A 23,581-nucleotide genomic window follows, 5' to 3' on the forward strand; every position below is an offset into this window, starting at 1 on the left:
TGGGTATGTTAATATACCTTGAATGTTTTTACAACACACATTATGCAAACTATGACTTAGTGGAGAATGTGAATCAAAAGAACTCTTCTTACCAATGGAATAGCTATGGATTTATCTCCAACTCTTCCGTTCTGTAGATATCATAAAGAAGGGTACATTCATAATATTTTGATTACGGTGGGAGCAGTGCAATATTGAAGATGGATAAATTTTTAATCAGCAGTAAACAGAATTGTATAGATGAGGAATGAGTACGGAATTTGCTTAGTATTATTATGTGGGTTTTTACGAGTAGTTATATTTTTATTAAAAGTATAACTAAATAAAAATATGCTGAAGATGGAAGGAATGTAAATGTGAAATTACTATTGCACAAGACTTCAAATGTACTGAGAAGTTTAAAAAATACAGTACTTTGAAGAGAAATTTTTTTAAAAAAATGAAGCCTCTGCTGAATAAAATTAGACCATTCAAAGAACTTTAAGTTCTTTGAATGGTCTTAAGTTCATAAACTGAATATTAAAAAAAGAAAAGTTCAAAACAAAGGTAATTTAAGATTAGACCGAAATACGTTTAGAAATAAAACGAACCGTTTTTAATATGTATTGTGGGAACAAGGATTTAAATAAACTTCTCATACAGGAACAAAGAAGTCAGTCATTAATAGGAGCATTTTCAAAGGTTCTTTCCGAAGAGAACAGCAAAACACTGCTGATACTTCTCCAAATCATTCGAAAACGTTTCTATCACTTTGTTCAAGAATTCTTATAATAAGTAAATATTGTTAACACTTGTATATAGAAGTTGGACAAACAAACCTTTGATATTGTACTCGAATTTCCATGAGTTGTAGGGGAAAATGTACTTAAGGAAGAAATAAAATAAAAAATAATAATAATAAAAAAGCCTATTGGCAGAAAGGTGAATGAAGAGAAAAACAACTTTCTGCAGAAATTGAACGTGTGTAATAGGGAGTAATCAATTGGAAAAAATAAATAAATTCTCTGTTTATACTCTGGGATGACCACTTAAGATTAAAGTAACTCACAAAATAGAATATAAGAACATCACTGTATTTAGCAGGTACGCTTGTTTGAATCACAGTCAACTCAAACGCTTGTACTAACATACTGTCGAGGTGGGCGCCATAATTGACTGGTAATTAATGTGCTCAGTAATTGGATGAGATTCATATTTTACTTTATTAATGCTGTTTTCGAAAGAACAATGTTTTTCACCAACAACGTGTGGGAACAGAGGTTAGACGAAAGATAGTGTCGGATAAAAGAGAACCTAAAGCATTAAGGGGGTAGTTATGGATATTCCAGACGTTTTTTTTGTTTGTTTGTGCAGCTTATGGCTGGTCAAATTAGCGTTCTCGGAATTTTATAAGCACTGTAGGGTGCCCTACAGTGCTTAAACCCACAATAGTGAGTTTTTTCAAAACGTTTTGAAATTAAAAACTTAGTTTTTTAAAACTGATTTTTTTTAATTGCTAAAAAAGCGTAAAAGATGTAAAAAATCCTTGTTTTTACTTATTTTTATTGTAATACTATCTTCCACATCAATTATGTAAATCACATTATAGTATTTTTTTTTTTTTTTTTTTTTTCATTACAATACACTAGCAGAATAAAATTGAATACTCAAGAGTTTCTTGTTTGTAAACAAGATTTGCGAATATCCTTGACACTTCGCTTTATAGGTGAAAATTAAATCGGCTTTTTAATCACTACGTGTTATTTGTTTACATCAGTCCATTTAATTTGCTCAAATTGTTGTTTTTATTAATACCTTTTTTGGAAATAGAAAAACTTATGAAATATTTCCTGACAATTATTTAATAACATAAATTCTTCTCGGGCGCAGCACCTATTGACAAACTGCCAATAACAAATGGGATGAAATAAAGGCCAGTACACGATAGTTATTTTTTATTCTAGAGAGTACTTTATTACGGATTCAACGTATTTATTTTATTTTCTTCTGCTGAAAATATTTGAAAATAAATGATTTTGTCTAAAGACAAAGCAGATCTTAATCACTAAGTGATTAAAGAAATCAGTGCAGTAGTTAGAACTTTTCCTCAATTACAGCTATCCGCTGTGATAGGATTCTAGTTACTCGTTTAGTTGAAATCTCTTCGGGAGACTGGGGATACTTGAAGGCCAGTCCTTTCTTCAGTTGAGACTAGTTATCCGATGTTAAGCATATGGAATGAGGATTTCTCCGTGAATTATTCAATTTTTCAGTTTACACAGCATGCGAATTGGCCTGTAAACACAAACATACACGATAAACTACGAATATATGAACTGGTATACAATAGCTATAGGCGATCCGTCTAAAAATACCCAAAAAACCAACCCATTGCAACTGATCCTTGGGCTAATGTCACTCAGTGAATAACTGAACAAGATAGAATTTGACTAGAAATGAAGTTGAATATGGACAGAAAAGACAAACCGACAACTTATTCGGTAATAAAATCACAATTTCGTTGCGAAAGTCGTTTACATTATCTGTAATATTCTACCAAATTTAAAGCCTAGATGAATCTAGCTAATATCAGAGAAAGCATGTTCTAAAAACGATGATTATTTGATGGAGCACACACTAAAAGTTTCAGGAAATTAATGGACAACTCTCCAAAAATGTGGCAACTTTTATCGATAGCCTCGTGGTTTGATTTCGCCGTTCAGGGTTCATAACATCTAATGCTAAGCCAGATCTAAAGGGTCACTTGTTACGTGAATTAATACATTGACCTCTAACATGAGACAACCTCAGACACTAGCAAATCGTGTACTGGGATGCAGTTGGATACTTTGTCTTCAATTTAGTCTCATTCTATCAACAAATATCAATCTCGAATTCGGCAACAACATCTAAAAATACGGTTCGAAATATGTTGTTTATTCTGGTTTACTTCGGTTCGAAGAACAAGTTTAGTCTCGTAGTAGATTTGAGAAAGTTTATCTAAAAAACATGTCATGTGAAGCATATTAACAGCTCCGATGCAGAACGGCCACTGAACCGTTATTACCAACTTGCCAACGTAAACAGAAAATGCCTCCAGTTTAAGCAGGGCAATGTTATAGCTGACATATGCAGAAACCGGAAACTTTAGGTTGGTTAGTGTCGCTTCCTTTCTCGGTCGGGTTCACCTGGACGAACTTGTCATGCCGTGGGCTATAGGCCAGTAGAATCGAGAGAGAGGGTTGTTGACCGCCTGCCTGGGTCACCAGTGACGGGCGGTAACCTGTGGATATAGAAACCCACCAGCCCCGTTATTCACCTTTCAGGAACTAGTTACCTGTCGAGAGCGAGAGGGTATTGCAGCGCCACCTACTGAATATAGCTACAACTTTTCAAGCCTAAAGGCTGGCTTCAATGAAAAGAGCATTATAGGGAATTTGCCCGCAGGATGTTCGTTTTCATTGTGAATAATTGGACCTACTAGAGGTAATTCAGTTAAAATAAATACATTTGATCCATTATGCACGTCCAGATTTATATATTGTAAAAACAGAAATTCATCCATTGTCATACTCTCCTGTTTTTCCCTCCAACTCTTTTTAAAAAACAAATTTCTTTCAGCTATTTAATAATTAAATTTTCTGTTTGTACTCCGCGACAACCACACGGTCAAGAATTCACAAGATGGAGAGAATACAAGAATTAAATTATACCGTGTTTAGTAGTTACACTGCTTGAACCACAGTCTCAAAGCTTATGCACTTTTTGTACCCTCCACTCGGCTACAGAGGACTTCCTTTACGTGTAGTTGCAATACAGTGAGGTACATTATTGTATTTTATTTTTAAATAATTTTGCCCTCACCTCGTTCCTCCCTAGCATTTCAAAAATTTCCACGTCTATTAGGTGTGATCATTTTTATCTTCTCAAAAAGTCGATTTTCTTTTAATTTTGATGAATTTCAAATGAATATTTTTCGATTATATCTCATACGAGTATCAGATTGGAAAACTTCATTCATACCGTATAATTGAATTGATCTCAGCATTCATCTTCAACCACAAACAGCATGTTCATTTAAAATTGTTTCAAATGGATGGATAAATAAAAACCGCAAACTTAGGACTTTATCACGGTTTCTCATGTTGCATGAAAGATGGATTTTTTACTTTATTCCATAGACTAAACGATCAAACATGGTATGTTTGTGGAACGAAACAAAAGAACTTTTATATAGTGGAAATGGAATCAAGCTATGCAGCACTGTTGGACTAAATGAATTTCAATTCGTAAGTTTTCTTTTTTTTTTTTTCTTAAATTTCATTCTGTTATTTTAAAAAAATAATTTTTCGCATTAAATATACGAACTTTTTGAATGATCCTCATAAGTAACCTGATATTGAGCCAATTCTTATATGAATGATAAAACTTGATTTATCGTATAACACTTTTTTACCTCTCTCAATTAGTTCAGGGGGAAAAAAATCTTGAACCTCAGAAATGTTTAATGTATAAACTTCAGAACTAAATTTTAAATTAATTTTGAAAATATCGCAGTATGCACTGCTAATGGCAACTGTAGATATAAATAATTTTCTTAATAATGTATATGGTAACATCTGTTTCAAGGACTTGCAATAGGCTTTATAATATTCCACATTGATTCATAGTGGCTTCAAGTCCCTAGGTCTCTAATGTTGAACTGTTAATATATAATGTTTTTTTGTCAAAGTCGATTTAATTGGTTTTGTTTTGTATCACTTTGGCGAAAAGTATTTTGCTCCACAGAGTCCCCCTTTATATGGACAGTCACTAATATACTTAAGTAAGCTATTTCTTAATATGATTTGGTTTTATTTACAACTTTTAAATTCTTAATTTTTATTTAATAATAAGATTGTACCCTTCATTTATTTCTTAATTTCTTTATACTGTATTTTTAAATATATATTTTTTATTGTCCATTTGTTGATCCGCAGTCCTTTACTCTGCTCAACTAAAAATGTTTTTCAGTTGTGTTGGTGGAATATCATGAACTATTCTCCTTTCAAAAGAAAATTAAAAAAATAAAAAAAACTTTAAATTTCCAGACATACCACAGCTTATTGACATTTCAATAACATTTTTCAAGATAAAAGACAAGATAAGTTGACTTCGAAGTCGTAACTCTCTCTCTCTCGCAGGAATGCTCACAAATGAAAAACCTTGACGTGCCTCTTTATCAATTTTTTTTAGTGTTTTCCTTGAAAGGTTAGTTTTTTGGCTTTCCCCTGTCCAAAAACAGATATCTCCGATGTCCCTTAACGGTTCCTCATCCAGATCTATTGCTGTAACAGTTATTTTTTCGTTCACGGCCCACATGTTAAGCGGGAGGCCCACCATCTCTCTCTCTCTCTCTCTCTCTCTCTCTCTCTCTCTCTCTCTCTCTCTCTCTCTCTGAGCTGGTTCTCTTTCCTGCTCAAGGCCAATGACCTGCTTCGGTGGTCTAGTTTCAAGTTCAATGACGGGGTGTATAACGGGAAAGGAAAGAAAGGGAGCTGACTAAAAACGGCCCCGAGGGCAGTGCACCTTGAAACGATCCCTTCACACAACACGTGGGTAATACAGAGGCCCCCATTCAGAGAAGGTTATCTCGTTGAGGGAAATTTGTTAAATGCTAGTGGCTTGAATGGCTTCTTTTAACGAAGAAAAATCAATTATATGTATCAATCACAATGTGGATTTTTTTAGGTTTCTTTATCACTTGACACCCGACTCTCTTAAAATGCCCCTTAGCATTTGATTCCAGAACATCAATTACAGCTAAAAAACAAAACAAGAATTGATGGTCTAACAAAAAACAAAGTATGCACTAATGGGTTGCGGGCTGCAATAAAAATATGGATTAAAATGTAGGATGGTGCTGACTGACTATCACTTTTAATGCATTATTTATATCTGCCAATTAATCACCAAAATGATTAATTGGAATATCAGTGTATAATTGGCGGCAATAACTGTAAGATTTTTCCTGTTCTACTTGCTGTAGTAGTTTCCATTTAATGCAATAAGTTTCATGAATTGAATTTGACATGGAGTCTTGCCAAATATTAAGTTTAAACAAACTGTACTGTTTAAACTATAACATATGCGAATTTCTAAGATATTTTTTCCTCCTAGAAATCGGATGCTGATGAACATTTCAGCTCTTGCGCAATTAGACTAAGCATGAGTATTCACAGGCTGAATTTGTCATTATTGCCTGATCATTTGTAATACTGCTGTCAGTATTATATTATTTCATATATCTAATTTGCTTAATATATATGCCAGTTACCAATGGTGTATCCAGGTATCGTTGTTTTTCCCTTTTTCTTAATTTAGAATTTTTGGTTAAGGGGGGCATTTCCCCCTCTTCTCACACCTGAATACGCCCCTGCAAATTTTGTGTTGTAATTTTATTGGTGTACGAGATGCGATCAAAGAGTTAAGGTATTGTATTAAAAAAATTCCACTTTTATGTATTTCATACTGCCACTCCCGAAATAGTCTCTTTGATAGTTAATACAACTCCAGCGATTCTGTCACCGTTGAAAGAAAGTATTTGCAGTGCCGTTTTTATGATCTCCTTCAGTACGTCTTGCAATTCTACTGGATCTCTGAATTCTTATGAACTCTCCATCGGTTAAGGGCAGAAATTTAATTTTGGGGACAAAATAAATCACAAGAAGCTAGATCTGAAGAATATAGATCTGAAGAATACATCGGGAGGGGGAAGACGACATAGCCATGTTATCCTTAGCCAGAAATTGTCACGTATTCAGACTGTTTGAGCAGTGCAAAATTTTCAGCACTTCCTTTTTGATTCATTTTTGCAGTTAATCTTTCAGTACAGTCGCTGTAATGTTTCTTTTTTAAAAAAATAAAACACAACTAAAATGCTAAACCAGTTTGGTTTAGTGGAACAAATTCTTGAAACGTGATCCTTCTCTCTTCGTACTCTTCACATCTGTATCCCATGACTTCTTCTTGTTCGCGGAACGAAGCTGAAATTTGCTCTCAGTGGGTAGCGATTCATGACTTTTGGTAATGCATTTAATATATGATGAAAAATTGCGTATATACTGGAGAGGAAAAAGTTACTGTTACATGAATTTCATATCGTATGTAAATTTTGTGTATTCTGTGGTCTCTATGTTTTGCATGATGAAAAATTTGTCTGTGAGGAAAAAACTTCGCAGCCCTCATTCGGGACAAATTAATTCAGCCGCGTTCATGGACGGATTTGTAAAATCTAGGAAAAATAACCATTTACCAAATAACCCCTTAGACAAAATATCCGCACACGGATCCCTGAAGGGAGCTCCCCGAGAGAAACTTTTCGAATAATGGTCCCCGAAACTCAAAGTTCAGGTTATTATTGTTATTATTACTTTTTTTAATTAAAGAAATAGTATAATAACTAATTTATTGTAGTCTAACGCAAGCTTACGTTACGGGCCCTCAGGCTTGTGGATTGTCCATTTCTTAAAAGGAGTGAGACTTTGCTCACTAATGGGCCCTCTAATACTGGCCTCAGGCAGTTGCACTAGCATTCATGAAAATGAAGATTGCTTATTGTTTTTAGTTATTTCCTCCACTTCATAAATATATATTCGTTATATCCTAATTGCATAACATCAGGTCTTTAAAAGAAAAAAGCAAAAATCTCACTTTTTTTCAGGCGCCAACTATATAATAAGTGTTATGTAAGATTTATTGCATAGTAATATCAAATTCATTGAAACCTTTTTGTTAGAAGAAACCCATTCATATTTTATCAATGCAATCTTTCGGAGGCTTTATAATTTTTCACAAGCTTTTGTTGCTCTAAAGTTGATCTATCTAACTGGTCACTTAGCAACATATTAGTTTTGTCGAGTTGAGTTAGAACCGTTTTATTAATGCATCATATAATGGCATTACATACAAGCGAAGATTTCCGAAACGTCCCATAGCAGTTCAAATAGTGTGAATGATTAAATTTATTCCTAGAGGGATACCATTTCGCTTCAGCTACTGCCCCAAGCAGGTTTTCACCGAACAACAAATTGGTAATTTTCGAAATGACGGTTTGAATACACATTGCGCAGTAAACCGATCGTGCCATTGTGACTACCAGTTATAGCTTGGAATTCAAAAGGTTCAATATGCATTCATAATTAGTAATGGGGCTGGAATAAAGATACTTTTTAAGTACACCTGTGTAATAGAAAATATTTTGGATAAACACATTTAAAAATCAATCAAATTTTTGATTAATTTTTAAAAATTAATCAAAAATTGTCAGCTATCATTTATTAATTTTTATCAATCCCTTGTAGGAAGGATTGAGTGTACTTTTAGAGTTCTCAAATATACGGAAGTGAATTAGTTTTGTAGAGCGTTTCCATTGCTTAAAAACATCTTTTTGTTCCAAATGAGGGTAGGCGGGAAGTTAATCTAAGCCAACAAGAAAAGTATATGGCCATTTTAAGTGGCATGAAGAGCCATCAGGTGTACACAACCACCCAATAACCCTAGGAGCTAATATTTCTATTGTATGGCATGTTTCTGTAGTGGTGGGAGTGATGTAAAAAAAGCATAGAAAAGAGTAGGAAATGCAATGGTTGCAATTATTGTAGGACTCCTCTAGGTGAGTTATAAGAAGCCCACAGGCGAAGAAAAGAATGAAAGAAAATAGGTAAAGTAATTAAAGTAGAATTAAAAAGATAAACTTCGGTATAGTTAGGGAAGGACGCTACGTGATTGTTTTCCATTAACGTTATTATTATATTAAAACCACGTGAAAATTAATAATATAGTTTATTTAGGCTGTTCGCATATATTACTATACCTTAGAGTGACATTTCGGGTATCTTACCGATACCCATCGTCAGACCTAGCTGCTGACAGACACCTCCTGCTGATGCTCCAGAAACTGATTTCGAATAGATTCCAGTGAATACTACAAAGTGACCAAATGGTATTTACCGAGAAGAGGACTAATTCAAACAGCATCGAGTTTCCCATCGTTTTTATCCATGAGTTTACCCACTGAATGTTAACAGATGATCACAGAGGTTAGATGAAATCTTACTCGTTTTTAATAACATATTTAAGAGGTTATGACAATTTAACCAGTTAAAATAGGGTATGCAAATCAGGTTTCTGGAGCATCAGCAAGGGGGGAGTCTGTCAACAGCTTGGTCTGATTTGTATCGGTAAGATACCCGAAATATCACCCTAATGTATAGTACTAATGTAGGCGAACAGCCTAATAAACTATATTATTAATTTCCACGTGGCATGAGTGGTTTTAATATAATAATAACCTTAAAAGATAACTTTATTATGCAAATAGCGCATAAGTATTATACAGTACTTAATGAATGCCCACATAATTAAAATTAACTGATTTCGAAGAGGTTCCAGTGAATACTACAAACTGATCAATGGTATTTATCCAGAAGAGGACTAGTTCAAACATTAGCATCGAGTTTCCTATTGTTTTTATCCATGAGTTTACCCACTGAATGTTAACGGATGATGACAATGTAGAGGTTAGATGAAACCTTACTCATTTTTAATAACATATTTAAGAGGTTATAACAATTTAACCAATTGAAATTCTAAATTGATGGAATTCATGTCGCACCAGACAAAAGGAGATAACAAATTTGTAGCCTCCCCAACTCAGACGGAAATATATGTGAAGCGATGAAAAGTCTATCAAAAACTACTGAGAGTGAAGAAAAATAATGATCCAAAGGTGGATGGTATACGAATATATAAACGGTTATATTTGGGGGGTGGGGGCTGCATGTAAACATACAGCTTTTTTTTTTTTATGATGCAACTATAGATCAATGCATGTAGCATCGACCTATAGTTGCACCAACACTCATTAACATTGAGAATGTTATTTATTTCATTATTCGACTCCGGAATTGATTCCTATGGGATGAGGAAGCTGTCTTCCGAAACCGCAAAGGAAGTGCAAAATACGTAATAGGCAACTGTAGATCGGCGAGTTCGACGACTGCGGTGAGTAAGATTTGAAGTCTATATTTAAGGGCACGATATAACACCATCTCGATAAGAATGGTCTGGGACATCTTATTGACCCTGACCATCAGTATAAAATAAGCTTGAATGGTCGGCTTTTTTATTTTCTATCTGGGGTATCCCATTAGTATAGGATATTCCCAGGGATGGGGTCAGTATCAAGGATTGAATAATAACTGTAGTGATCAGTTTCTTACGCAGAGAACCAGGAATCGGCAACCTTTTTCTTGTGAATCCCATTTTGTTCATAACAGCTACTGAAATCTTCACGTGTGCTACTATGACAGGCGTAACCTGATTATAATGTACGAAAGTTTTAGAAAATATCATTCAATTGACGCTCCATAGAAAATCTTCCGTGCAGATAGTTGCCGAGCCCTGTTTTAAATTTTAATACCATTTAATATCTTTCATAACTTGAAGCTTTTGTCCTTTTATGAAATTTATTTAATATAATCGAAATTTAGTTTTAGTTGAAAATTATATCTACAATGCATTGTACATGTTGGACATAACCACTTTCTCTACGCAGCTTGAGCAAATTGGGTTTGCTACTCAGTGTGCAGATGTCATACTATGGAGGCATTTCTTCACGAGTTACCTTGGTATTGCAATGCTCTAAATAACTGCAATGCTCCATTGGAGAACCATAATGTTTTTTATTTGAAGTGTATGCCACTACCCAAACCAGGGGGTTTATATCCTTTTTGGGATCTCATCGGTGGGCGGGTAGGCATTGTGAAGACCTAAACAACTCAGTGACGAGATATATCCAGAATATATGAAATGAACAATGACTTTTTATACCTTTAAGCTTTTTTTCCTAAACTTAATTATATCTACCACAACTGTAATACTAATTTTATTTCTTAATCCTATATGTTAAACAATATGAAAATGAAATAGGTGTGCATTATACTATAGTACCAAAAGTTGCACAGAGGGGGAAGCGAATATCTCATTAATCCCCCTCCCTCCCTCCTAATTACAGCCTGCTTAACACCAGTGACTAATCTGCTGTTAGTTGAGAATGGAGATTGCTCGCTATTCTTCTAATGACACAATGAACTGTCATTTCGTTTTTTGTTTTTGTTTTTTTTCAGGTTATGTCATTCGTATTTAACTCTCAGCTGAAGTTCACATGTGCCTAATGAGAGTTGGGCCTGGCCAGCATTTTTTAAGAAGTCAGTTGTTAACTTGAAAATGTGCAAATGTTCGCTCATGGGTCCATCCTAATGATATATTAAATTCTTTTCTTGACGTTTATCTGTTTCAGTGACCACTGTCTACATTAATTTTTAGTTATCTTCCAGATTATAGTCTTCTATTTCACTGTTATATTTTGCTTGGCATAACTGCAATTGTCTTTTGAAATCAGAAAATGCATTTAGATAAACCGGGCGTATGTCATGAATTACCATTCTTTTATGGACGTCGCGCATATGCCAATTACTTCATCCCACATTCCAGCCATATTAAAACATACCTCTGTAAGAAATTCCTATTCGTCTTGTACAGAGGAGGAGGAGAAGACTTCAGATTTTGGAATGTTTGCATTTCTTTATCCTTCTTGGTCAGAATGGCGTATTTTCTACAGTTTAATAACAACAACATAGTGCACAGCACGAGGTATATTAGAAGCAGCGAGAAGATTTTATATATATAAAAAAAATATATATATACTATATACTTATATATATATATATTTTTTTTTTTTTGAGTAAAAAGGTTAAGATTTAAGGATGCCTTAATACCAGCAAGCACACAAGAACAATAGGAATAAATAATGAAAGGTAACGTTCTTCATTCGCTTCAAATTACAACAAATATTGCAATAAGGCACCTTTCGATAAAAGTTGTTAACCTTTTGGAGACGATAATTTATTATTAAAAAAAATTATACCTTCCTTGGAGAATAGTGAACTTAATTATAAATAATATTGGACAATATTAGGGGTTTGATACGAGCAGATATAAACATTTCCTGCAGTGTAAGTAGGCAGTCATGAAGGCTCAGGGTACTGATTATTAGTAACCTTTTACATCAACCACCAGAGAATTAAATATCTTCCCCCCTTACGGTGGTTGATGTAAAAGGTTACTAGTAATCAGTTTATCCTTTGATAACTAGTGAAAAAAATAATTTTGTTATGCATGGATGCTTACACAACTTTATTCCTTTCTCTCCTTGATGGTCTACCATTGGAAAAGAACATTACGGGAAAAATATAGAAAATATGATGAAGGAAATATGCTACCAGGAAGGAAAGACAAAAGTGCGGACTATTTATTTTCTATTTCAGCACATAAAGGTTGCATATTGTGCAATATCCATTATTTGTCACCCAGCAGTTTGCAACTACAGTATAAGATAAAAACAAACCAGCTGGTTTCATCTAGTATCTAAGGTGATTTTGATCTACATATGTATATGCTATCAAAATTCTCTGCCACTAAATAAAAAAATTCAGTTGAACAGGATAGTAAATCCATGTTTCCATACATAATCGTAACCGAGAGCGGTTTTGATTAATCGAAAAGTTAAGCTCAGTATCGCCATCTTCATAAATTTAGCAGTAGATCTGCAGCATTTGTCTTTTCAGATTATTTTCACCAAACCATGGAATTTTTAATGAAAGTGCTATACATAGGCTGTTGTAAAAACCAATTATAACAGAAGCTAAAACAGATCAGATACATTTTTCAATTTCCTCTTCTATAGCAAGTGAATTTTATTAGACTCCAACATCAACATTGCAATCAATCATTCGTATTCTAACTCTCATATAATGAATCAATTATTGAAATTATTATGAGTCAAAGATTTGGTTTCCCAGTTCCCAATTAATAAAATGATGAAAAATTAGGTATTTTTCTAAGAACTACATCTAATTTTTTAAAAATATGCCACGACTATATCAGGCTTACATTTAAGTAATCATAGTAAGATAGATAACTCGTGAGAATAAGTGCAATGTGTGAATAAATATAAACAGTGGATAATGTTTTTCAATCATTAGCAAATTAATTTTAGAGAAACTTATCCAAAGTTTTCTAAATGACTATGAGAATGAATTGTAGTATGATTCATTCAGAGCAGAAAGATATATATATATATATATTTTTTTTATAAAAAACACATTTAAAATACACTACAGTATTTCTTGTACAGATATTTATACAGATTTTATAAACAATTATCAGATTTATCTGGGCGACTATACAAATGTTTAAAATTATAGAATAGCTACATTGGCTATGTTCCAGAAACTATTCCGTTTAAAATTCAAGAGAAAATATCGAATGACAACATTTATTTTTAACTGTTTTTCAGATTAATCATTCAATTGCAATTCCTGCTATTGAAATGCTAGTCATATTTAAAGAACAAATTCCTTTAATTTAACATTGTATAATACCATTTCTTAAAGAGACGTTTTCTTTAAATAGTTTTCAATTCAATTTTAAAAAATAGTAAGTTTATATTAATTCCACTGCAAAGAAATATCTTAAGCAATCTCAACAGCGCCAACAAAGAAAAAGAAACAACCAAGTAAAAACTGAGTTCGGTTGAGGAAGAGCGAAATGAATTTGTTATTTACCTGGCTAATACGAATTTCCTGAGTTTGTACATCCGAATGGTTGTTTTTTTTTTACCTGCCTTTTTACGATTTTCTCCCCTCATTATCGTAAATTACAATAGTTGAAACGTAATGTCACTTTTTTCATATTATACCATAGAAGTCGACCGTATTCAAAGCTTTGAGAATGCGTGTTATAAATGTTGAGTTAGTGCTTTGATTACACATTTAGTATACTTCAAGAACACATGTGCAAATTAGTCATTTTACTTCACCCGGAGGTATGCCAGATTCTGTGATATTTGTGATCCTGTGGGGCGCCAAAGTATTGGAGGTTGGTTACAAAGGTCAAAAATGAAGTTCCAATTTAAATTTCAGAGTATTAATTAGTAAATTCTCTTCCCGGTAACATGCTTTTTTTTTTTTTTTTTAATTTATATCTCTAAATTATATCACTTTAAGATTTTTTATCAAAATAATCAAGAATAGTTAGATAGAGAAAAACACGTATATGTCTTTATTTTGATCGCATATACTAGAAATGGTGAAAACGCACGCGAAACTCTTATCCATTGTGCTACTGGTCCAGCTGTCATCATTGCGATTAAATATCCTGATTTACATTGTCAATTGATGCGCAAATGCATCAATTGCTTAAATTAACTCTTTAAATTCTGATTAATATCATAAACTCGATTTTTGGTTGACTTTTCGAATGATGTAATTTATCCTTGCTGATGCGAAACTCGGGCCAGTATCGTGAACAACAGATTCAAGAAAGGTTTTGATATATATTGATAATGATTTAAGGGTTTGTTAAATTAGAATAATCACATTAGAATTCTAATTTTTAACTTGTACATCATAATCATCTATAGTTTTCAGGCTGAATAATAAAGTGATTTGTACTAACGGAAAATGCATTTGCTAGAAGTGATAAATCTGAATGTGAGAATGACAGTGAAGGAGGTCAAGGAATCTCATGTAACAACACTGAATGACTGTCACGGTGATTTCTCTCCACCTACTAGTAATGCATGAGCAACACATAAGGTTGGGTTATCCTGTTTCCTGCTTGCTAACACACTACATGTCTTGCTTTCCTTCCCCTTACCCCTAACTCCCTTTCCTATGAGTTTACTAGATTTTCCATTCTGATATCGAATATACAGTGTATCCGGTCTCCTGGCAACCCAAGGTCGCCCGTCCCACCAGGAAGTCCAAAGATCATCCAAGCTGTATACTTACGGCCAGAGACACCACTGCTCTCATGCAAGGTTATTGGCTCATTACGGAGTACTTTGGTAACTAAACCTTGAGCGTAAAAATAAAATAAAAAAATCTATGACCAAAACATCCAGCAGCAAGATGACGTATTCACTTTTGATAACCAATGGTAAAACCTCAAGTTGTACTACAAACATGAATTCAATTACGATTTTATATATGAATCTGTTTGTAAAACTCATATTTGCAGTATATACCGCGCTGTCATAAGCTAGGCTTCTACAAATGATTAAATTACAAGGTTGTTCCTGGTCGAGATTCTGCTTCAATCTTACTACTTTTCGAACTGAGTTTTTCACAATTAAATATTGAACACAAGAATTTTTTGTACAATGTAGCTTTAACCTACATTGATGACTGCAACATCAGTATACCGTTTCCGCGTCTATATTATTATTAACTATATTGAACAATTTCCATTGTCCAGAAATAAATTTACTTCAATCTTTTTGCAGTCGGGATCTCCTCAATTTCTGCCCGTCTGTTCAGCTGGTCATCACCTGAGAAGGACAGAAAAAATATAGGATGAAATAAATCAGTGAGTTTGTTTAGCTGTAACTTCAAGTTTAGTTAAAATCAGAGAAGACATCTGTAGCCACTTACAAAAGACCTATTCAGTTATTTTTTTTCCTAGCAGACTCTTATATGCAGATTTTTTTTTCTTGTCTATTTGATATTAAAAATAAAATCGAAGTTTTTGCTTATGTATGCCTACACAGCAATCTTTACTACTAAATAGACAGTCACAAATCAGATATTGCATATACGTACATATATTGCCCTTTCCAAAATGTATTCGTCAAGACCGGAAACACCGATCTATTCGTGTCTTCTAATGAGGGTTTCAGTCACCAGGTACTTTAAATACAGCAGTATTTTCAACATTTCGCTTACACTTTGTTTGGACTGATCCTAATTCATTCTTCATGGATAATAGCGTGAAAACTTCAAGGATCTTTCTTTGGTTGTTGCTTCCTTTCTTCTGCGGATCTTTCTTTTGTCTCACAGGTGTTTGGCGTGATTGACAGCAGAACCTTATGCCAGCCAGAAAAAAAAGTGCAAAAGGTACGTTAAAACTTGATGTCTAGTTGTTTTAAAAGTGGTCTCATGTTACTGTGCAATATGTGACTAAGGGCAGGCCTGTCAGATCTGACAGTGCACAGAGGAATCCTCAACGGGCTGTTGTTATTACACATTCATTAGTATAGTGCTTCATGGTGATATATGCATATTGTTCACTTCACTCGACAAATCATTTGATTAATTTTTCTTTCCCTCTAACACATACCCTGCCACACACAGAGTGCCTGGATATTAGGAGAGTACTAGCTCCCTTAGCTTATCAGTTCCCCCTCTCCCGATACGTTCCATAGGACAGTGTATACAGTTTTCTAAATTCTCATAAATATTCAAAATTTCGGGTGACCCATTTAAAGGCAAAAGACAAAAAAAAATCAATCGGGTATCATCCAGTCCAACCGCAGAAATATTAATCTAAAAAATATAATTTAAATTCTCTATATATTGTAGAGACATCTCTTTACTTTATCCTTGCATAATTTTGCTCTAATAATAACTATTAACTCTCCAGGAATTAGTAATTATAAATTCCTCAAATATCCTTAATTGCTTTTAAGAAAATCTTAAAAATATCACATTTCACTGAAAGGCGAAATGCAATTCTATAAAACCAGAGAGATTTATCAGCATAAGGATTGTTTAAGAAAATTTTTTTTCTTGGTTCAATATTTAGCATTTGAAGCAAAGTTGGCATGCCAGTCAAAACTGGAACCAATAAATGATAAAGAATATTTTTAAAAAAAAAATTCTATAATGGAGATTTTGCAATTTTTTACTTCTCACCATTGTAGAGAAATTTTATTTCCCTTATGGAAATTTCAAATAAAAAAATCTAATCTACAGTGTTCTCCACACTGTTATTTTCTTAATTTTCAGAGGAGTGGACCGTGTTTCCTTGGAGTGGTGTCCCAACCGATGGCAATTTGTAAAATAAGAAAAAAGTGGAATACAGAAGTGTTCATATCTGTAGCGCGCCCAGGATATTCGCCTCACTGGTCGATGGTTCAAATTTTTTGTACTATTCATATACGAGTACAGTACCAGTAAATAATTCATCATCAGCCATTTTCAATCCACTGCAGGATGAAGGCCTCTCCAGCAACTTTCCAGTTCCTTCTGTTTATAGTAAAAAATTATGGTATTTCAATTCTATTTTCTTGTTTATATTAAATTAAAGTGAATCCAAGGAACATACTGATGAATGAGATGTTTCTGCGGTGCTAATATCTCCCAGGCATTTTCATGTGAATTTGATTTAATTCTGGTAAAGATATCTCATATTCCTGTAGTGTTATCCACTCCCAGCACTTGTATGAATAATCCTTGGTGGAGGCCAGTTTGATTCTGCAAACGTGGCATGTAGATGAATGCTGCAATTCTTTGAACGAGGTGCTATTCACAAATTACGTAATGAGTTTTTTTTTTTTAAATTCTCAATAATCCCTCACTCCTCTGTAGTACTTCATAACAACAGCTTTGATCTCCATAGCGAAATACTCGAATTAGTACGAATTGTTTACTTTTATGAGAAATTGTGCAACGTTTCTGCAAATCCTCCCCAAACTCCTCCCAACATTTTAATTCCTCTTCTCCTTTCCTTGTGTAATTTGTGAATGGTTCCTAAAGATGGCTCCACTTGAGCCAAAATGCTATTTTAAGAACGAAGTTAATAAAAAAGCTATAATAAACTACGCAAGCAATGAAACAATTTTGTTTGATAAAAATTATATTTTTTTATTGTAGTAGGAAATATTACTGTTGTTTATAAAATACAATTAAAATCACAAAAGGAGCTCCAATTGATCCCATCAGGGTACAGAAGGACGGAAATCCGGCTGTCTGTTCTAATGAATTAGAATATTGTTGATCCAAAATGACGGATTCCTTTTCCATCAAATTTCATCAATACTGGATTGGCGATGGCTTTGTTTTTACGCTGCACAGAATAGTTAAACACTGCGCAATATTTAAGATCAACCAAATAACAAAACTGGAAAGAAAAGTCCATATTTGAAGTCGATTAAGAATGAAAAGACCGCCTGCAGTAAATTTGGTTGAACCACAAAAGTGTTGATTCACATAAATCGAGTTTCCATTGTGCGTTTCGCTCATTCCGGAAGTATGTATACAAAATATTTCCTTTTGTTTTTAGGCCCTTTGAGTGCCATTCAAGGAAGTTTAAATCAAAACAATAAGAGAATCAGCCGCGTATTATAATTACGAGTGACTATCTGCTATGATATTGCGATTCCTATATCGAAAGTAAATATATACTGTACATATAAGCCATCATCAGTACGCATGCGCAAACTTGTTCCTTCAACATTTCTCCCCTAAAATATTTAATTAGATGAGAAATTTCGTGCAAGAATGCTTCGGGTATGTTATAAAGCTACAGTACGTTGCTGAAAACCCGGATGTGCCATTCCGGATATATAAAACTCGGATTGCAAAACATTAAAAGTACTCACAGAAACGAACGCTCAAACACACCTAATATCTTTTGCAGTAATTCGGCACACATTACCATATTTACAGAGAGTGGTAGCTATTTTTAACCAGCTGCTGAATCCGACCGGTCATAATAAAAAGTCGGCAACCTATGGGAGAAGGTCAGACACCTCAGAACTAACCTAGTTTCTTGAACAGACGAGTTTCTTTGCTCCCACTTCCCGTTATATTCATATAATCTAGACATTTTCTACGTTCTTTACTTACTAAACTTACTGTAAGGGTAACGTACATTGATATTAACGAGTCCTGAGTAGGCCAGGCTCTCTCCATCACCGACAGGAGGTCGGAAGGTCCACTGGTGGGCTGCCATACTTGACTCGATCGTGCTCTCTTCGAGCAGTTAGCGACGGCCGTAGAGACACTGCCCTCCACATATCGCTTTATACAACGATCCAAGTCACCAGTCCCTTGCATCGGCTCCTACTGACACACTAGACATCCACCAAGGAAAACGAAAGCTCCGAGTACAGATTTAGAAAAGAAGCGCCATATTTCCAAGCCTTGCTCTGTGACGGCACCCTGCAGATGTCACCAGCGCCGCACCTCCACTACAGCTGTACCCGTTACACGCCGTAATCAGCAGCACGCGGTCATTGACCTCGCCGTAGCGGACTGGAGCAGTATCGCTGCTTGCGCCTTTGTTTCTCTCTCTCTCTCCCTCTAGCCTTTCTTTCCTGGCGTTCTTTTCGTATAGTAACTATAAGTAACTAATAAATATGAATTATAATACGGCGAATGGAACAAAAATTTGGTTTCTAACTGTTCATCACATGACATCTTAAACATTCCCACACCACGGATGTGTGCTCGGCTCTGGAAAGATACTTGAAAAGTGGGTAAATGATTGATAGTTGTGTGTTTACTTGTTAAGAATGAACCAAAAGCCATTCAACGTCGAACTAAGTCATCGAAGAGAGGAGTTAAGAAGGTATTTGGGAGTTTAATTGGTCCACAGTTGAGGATTTGCGAACAAAGCAGGTATCATTAGCCAAAGAATCCAATAAAAAAATTTCCATTAATTCTTTATCTCGTATATTCTCTTTTGTATTTATAGTGCCTTATCCTCGAACATCCAAACCACTTCTACAAAAACAAATTTTTGTCTTATACTTACGATGCTTTCAACGATGAGTTCCGATTTCAACTGGAAACTTGTCCTTAACGAAATTTTGAAGAATTGATATTACACCATTGGCTTCGAGTTCCTCTCTTCCTCTTTGCGACATAGTGGGCAGTGCGGGAACAAATTATAACCAAATCGGAAGTGAGGTTCTCAGGGATAATGACCAGCTTCATTAAATTTGACAATCTCTCATGCAACCATTCGTGTTAGCCCCAGTTACTAAAAATACTGCGCTTACGAGAACGCCATCTATCGTCAATGTTGTGTGCTATTCGCAATTCAAATATGAAAATTCGATCGTTGGGCACAGAGAAACTGTTTAATAATGAAATATTAAAGAATAATTTAGATATAAATCGGTGGTGGTCTTTTTATGGCTGATGGTTATTTAGTGGATGTATTTGTAACGTCAAATACAAATTTTCATATCAGTTTCTAACTTATAAAAAATAAAATAAAAATAAATAATAAAAAAAATTCCGAATACTGACACGAGACACATTAAAAAATTGTACACAAATTAGGACCCATTTAACCTATATATCAAAACCGACACCATATTTAAAAAAAAATCCCTATTTAAAAGTGAATTGATCAATTGGTCAATATTTTGATTATTATTTGCAGAATATATAATAACGATTGTTATTGTCCAGGGAATATTATGCACATTTAAATTTTCATTATTTGGGCAGTTTGGTACATTGTATTTTCATGCAGAACTATTAGGACCTTTATATGAAAACACGCGAATATTAATAGGTATCGTAATTATACATAATTTAAAAAGATAGAAGCAAAAATAAAATCAGTTTGTACGTGGTTTAAAAATTGATGCCTTATTGAGAAACGCTCTGAGAGGTAGCTTATGGTTCACTGACAGGGAAAATCAACATTGCCAAGCAGGAAGTTTTATATCGAAGTTTTTTTCTGCATAACGGTATCCTTTTGGGAAACTGAATATATTGCTTTCCACTAAATGCTAGTAGACACAGGATGAGAAAGGGCAGAATTTTTGGTAGGAACTAACAACCTCACAAAGTATTGAGAAATTTATACGGTTGGCGATAGACCTCATAAACTCAAGTGGCAGGAAATTGAATTATTTGCAAAATTGAGAGCTGTGTTAATGGTGAAAGAACGTTGGACCTGTGCAAATCTGCAGATTTGCACAGATCCATATATCGTCGTGTGGCACTCGTTTGAAAAGGTGTGGATTCGATTCCCGTTGATGACTGGAGGCTGTGGTTAGCTGATCTCAGGCGGATGGGTAGAACTTGGGAGCTCGTTAATTAATATCAATATTTACATATTTTTGTGCAGCTTTGGTATTAAACATATTTCTTCCGGCGTATGACAGTACTTGTGTTTATTCCAGACCTTCCCCATTCTCTGACGATATCAGAAAATAACACGAAATCCTTCATAATATATATTTTTTTCTTTTGCCAAAAAAAATCACAAAAACAATGAATATTTTTAAGAAATAAAAATCTATAAAATTCTGCAGTAGAATACTTGAACATATATTTCAGATATATGAAATTATATCTGGCTTACAAGATTGCAATTGTACGCATATCTTAGAGAGAAGCCTGCGCTTTCAGGTTGAGATCCTGCCATCCTTGAATTTTTACCTGCAAATACAGTGGCCGTACCGGTCCTTTTCACCAGTTGAAACCAAGGTTAATGTTAGGAAGCTTCTTAATTACCGCTTCTTGGAAGTGGAGATGTAGCAGGACACTGTTGTTCACTATCTATTCATCCTCTCCTAGAACGCTCATCATATGAATCCATTCAACAAACAGAGTTTATATTAATATCATAGTAGTAATATTTAACAGATTGCCCTTTTATTAGTCGGCTTTCTACTTTTCGTGTTGAATAGTAGTTGAATTATTTTAAACATTATATATATATGCACGATATATTTTTTTATAGTTTATATATATATACTCGAACACTAAGTGTGACAATAAATAAATTCTTTGTGTCACTTATGCACTTTGTTTCTTTGCCTGGTTTGGTATTATCATTTAAAGTGCCGAGTGAAAGTATCCCGGCGTGCCCTCAGTGGTAGATGTCTGATCTGCAGTATGCCAGTAATGCCGTTCCGGTCTGACAGCTCTCTACCTTCACCGTTATAACTACTTCCCTACTTTCTTTTTCTGTTGTTGTATGTAACCGTGACGTCCATTAGACGAGAACCGGTTCTGGAGCATGCTTATGAAGTCACATTTGCATATAACTGAAGGGTGGCGCAATACTTTTCGACAAACACTGCATATTTCCTGCTTTTAAGACCTTCAGACAGGTTTTCCAACCTCCGAACACTTGCAAACGGGTTTTAATTGCTACCTATGTAGTTGCCGGAAGTAACTGTTCAGCGAACTTCACAGTTGGGGCAGTCCCCGTGATTTTTTTTTAAAATCATTTAATAGAGTTTATCGTCTAAGACAGCTTTCATTGTCGGTCATGTGGTAGCTCACTAATTTTAAACTGGCAAGTTAAGCTGAAATAGTAGTAGCGATTACATTACTTTAGCAACATATGTCCATATTGCTAAGTGCATTTTATAGGTCCATAATGAAACCTTTATTTTGTAAAAATAAATAAATACGTGGAACAACACAAAGGAAAAGTTGTATTTTAATCCATTATTAAAACTATTGCGCAATGCTCAATATAGTTTCTTTTTTATTTTTTGAGTTATTGATAATAAAGCTGTCCTCAGTGACCTCGCAATGGCTTTGGTGTTCACTTATACAGGTTCAAATCCCGTTTACGAGTGGAGAAATGCGTTAAAGGCCTTTAAAAAAAAAATCGTTAATGCTATTTCAGATGAAGGGGTTCTCAGCAGTTCCACCTCTCTTCCATAGGCGGTGTCGTTATCAGTTATTTGTCTTTGGTTTATACCTTATATTTTTCCTGACTTGAAATGCAATCTGATATTTGGATTCGATATGCATATAAATTATCTCAGTAATTATCTATGATTCCCTTCTCTCTCTCTCATTGCTTATAACTTGGATATATGATTTTACGCTTTCTAATGATAACTTTCAAAATTCTTATTTTGGAGACATCCTATTTAGTCACTAGAAACGCTAATTGAGATCTCTTAGAATATTGTAGACGTTGAAATCAGATCAACTGCATACTTCAGTATATTAAAAGGTATATACTGAACTTAACATCCGGGTTTAGAAGCTTATGTGGTTGCATGCTAAGCAAATTACTTTTCTTGAAGTTCTCCTTAGCATTCGAGATTTCTTAACAACAGGAATTGTTATCTGTTTGCTTAATTTTTTTTTTTTTAAACTGAAATATCAATAGTTTAATCTTAAATGTATCGGCTATTGTTATTCCAAAAGGAAATTAAATTTCCTTAATTTTATATAATATTAAATGTGTAGGTAAAAAAATTTTTACAAAATCTATAATCCCCCAACGTTCAGTTCTTTCCCCCACTCTTTTCCTCTTGTATATTAATGACCTTCTTCCATTCACTGGAAATCCTATCCATAGTTTTGCCGATGATAGCACATTGCATTCCACTTTCCATTTTGAGAAACCTTGTCCTGCTCAATCAGCTTCAACTTCTCGAATATCCGCTACCAATTCCTTAAATGCCGATCTTCAGGTAATTCTCCAGTGGGGCAAAGACAACTTAGTTTATTTCAATCCTTCTAAAACTCAATCTTGTCTTATGTCTCGCAAAAAGGATTCTTCTGCTCCTATGCTTATCTTTGGTGACACTCCGATTTCTAGGCAAGATGATATATCTCTTTTGGGGATTTACCCTGACTTTTAATCTCTCTTGGCACAAGCACATTACAAATATTGCTTCCTCTGCATCTAAAAAACTTGGTTTTCTCTTTCGCTCTCGGCGTTACCTTTCTTCCAAACAGCTGTTCACTCTGTATAATTGCAAATCCGCCCTGCCATGGAA

General features: G+C 34.4%; 1 protein-coding gene and 1 long non-coding RNA gene across 4 annotated transcripts in view; one reads left to right on the plus strand and one right to left on the minus strand.

Annotated features, from left to right (window-relative positions):
- LOC150089567 (uncharacterized) overlaps positions 1 to 23,581 on the minus strand; it is a 366,068-nt gene that overhangs the window by 175,924 nt on the left and 166,563 nt on the right. The window contains exon 1 of one of the 3 annotated variants that reach the window (XM_090389545.1): positions 18,736 to 18,959. The exons of the other annotated variants lie outside the window; for them this stretch is intronic. The gene's annotated coding sequence lies outside the window, so the exon portion shown is untranslated. Of the gene's footprint in view, positions 1 to 18,735; positions 18,960 to 23,581 lie in introns of those variants that run through there. 3 annotated transcript variants of the gene reach the window in all.
- Positions 1 to 23,581, plus strand: part of LOC150089568 (uncharacterized) — a 308,906-nt gene that overhangs the window by 40,633 nt on the left and 244,692 nt on the right. The window lies entirely within an intron of this gene.

This window comes from Mastigoproctus giganteus, chromosome 2 (genome assembly GCF_048544385.1).
Source record: "Mastigoproctus giganteus isolate SK-2022 chromosome 2, ASM4854438v1, whole genome shotgun sequence".
Taxonomy (NCBI): domain Eukaryota; kingdom Metazoa; phylum Arthropoda; class Arachnida; order Uropygi; family Thelyphonidae; genus Mastigoproctus; species Mastigoproctus giganteus.